General features: G+C 30.6%; 1 long non-coding RNA gene across 1 annotated transcript; it reads right to left on the bottom strand.

Annotated features, from left to right (window-relative positions):
- Positions 1-252: 252 nt before the first annotated feature.
- LOC309505378 lies at positions 253-1,214 on the bottom strand. The gene is made up of 2 exons (XR_014208413.1): positions 919-1,214; positions 253-826 (listed from the first exon to the last, which is right to left on the bottom strand). It is a non-coding gene; the product is annotated as an uncharacterized lncRNA (long non-coding RNA).
- Positions 1,215-1,670: the final 456 nt, after the last annotated feature.

The raw sequence follows: 1,670 nt of genomic DNA, 5'->3' as shown, positions 1-1,670 counted from the left end.
CTTTTTATAAGGTTCCATAAAGAATCATGCTTTGAAAGTGCTATATAGAACCTTTAGGTGTTATAAATAACCTTTTCAACAATATTTATTTTCATTAATATTAGTATATTAGTATCTTCATATTATTAATATTACTATTAAGAATATTATTTTTTATAAATTATTTATGAATATAGTTTTTTAGCCTTCTATCTGCCTGGTCTTTTATCTTGTTGCCTCTATTTGGGTTTTACATTAAAACAAAACAGCATGTTGTGTCAATTAGGTACTTTAATTTTTTATTGACATGGCAGATTGTAGCAATAATTACAGTGCTCTAACAACAGAGGTTAGCTGAATACATTAATAAATAACAATTGACATTGAACACAATGTAGATGTAATGAAGACCAAGTTTCAGTGAAATATTTTCACAATCCTCTATGATGTCTTTACGTCCTTCATTATATGTGTATTCTGAGTGGCAGTTTCTCTCAGCAGATGATGAGGTTATGATACGAGACAGCATCTGAAATACACAACTGAGTTTAGAGTTACATTGTGTCTCTTCCAGTTGATTATGTAAAAATAAATGTTCATGAATTTGCCAAAATTAGCAAAAATGGACAGAATGAGCCCTTTACCATGTTAAAAGGAGAAAGTGATATAAAGTCATGGTATAGCTTTAATGTTTTTTGTGACTGTATGTTTAGGCATAAAGTCATAATTAAAAAAATAATAATCGAACAAGATGGATCATAAATTCCATATCCCTGTTACTCTGTGGAGAAGAAAGAACAGTATCCTTAACTGAACAGAGCTGCTCACACTTACATGTTCTGTTAAACTAAAAAGAGAAAAATACATGATTGTTAGGAAATGATTGTTACAAATTTTAAAGTTATAATTTATAGATATTTTAAGAAAGAAATCATTTACCTGTTGAGAGTATGTTGACAGTCTGTGTAGTAACTGTGGTTGAACAGCTGAGCTCCAGATAATCAGTAATGAGGTGGCTTTGACAGTTACAGATTCAGTTACCCTAAACTCTAACACAAAGAACCATTTCAGCATATAAAGGGTTCTTCAGGACGATTATGGTACTAAATAGAGCTGTTACTACGTGTAAAGAACCTTTAAAGAAACATCTTTTTTAGGCTCTGGTTACCCCGGCATTCAACAAACCCTCTCGCTCCTCCACAACCATTACTGGTGACCAGGGGTGGTTCTAAGGTCAGTGGTTATTCGGGTCTTTAGCCCAAACCAAAATTGGGTATTTTTATTTAAAGGAATTAATTAATTGTAAAAGCAATTTAAGGGAATAAAGAAAAAGAAAAGCTTATTGTATTAGTGAAATAATTTAAACTATTTGCAAATAATATTTTATTTTTAATTCTCTTTTTTAATTCAAATATTTTTGCATTCTCTCTAAATGAATCAAGGAAATTATAGCATATTTTCAATTCAAAAAGGCAAAATTTTATAAATAAATAAATAAAGTTGAGTAATTAAATCACCGGATACTGTCGGTAGTTGCACTATTGTAAAACAGTCAAATATTAAATGTTTATCTACTTACATTTTACCAGGCATTCGTTCACTTCTTTAATCATTTTGACATTGATGTGCCGCTGAACTTTTAGTTATCCAAACAACAAACAGAGCGGTGCATAAGGGAGTGCATCAGAGCA

This window comes from Leuciscus leuciscus (assembly GCF_965113295.1).
Source record: "Leuciscus leuciscus genome assembly, chromosome: 9".
Taxonomy (NCBI): domain Eukaryota; kingdom Metazoa; phylum Chordata; class Actinopteri; order Cypriniformes; family Leuciscidae; genus Leuciscus; species Leuciscus leuciscus.
This window is presented reverse-complemented; position numbering and strand designations above follow the sequence as displayed.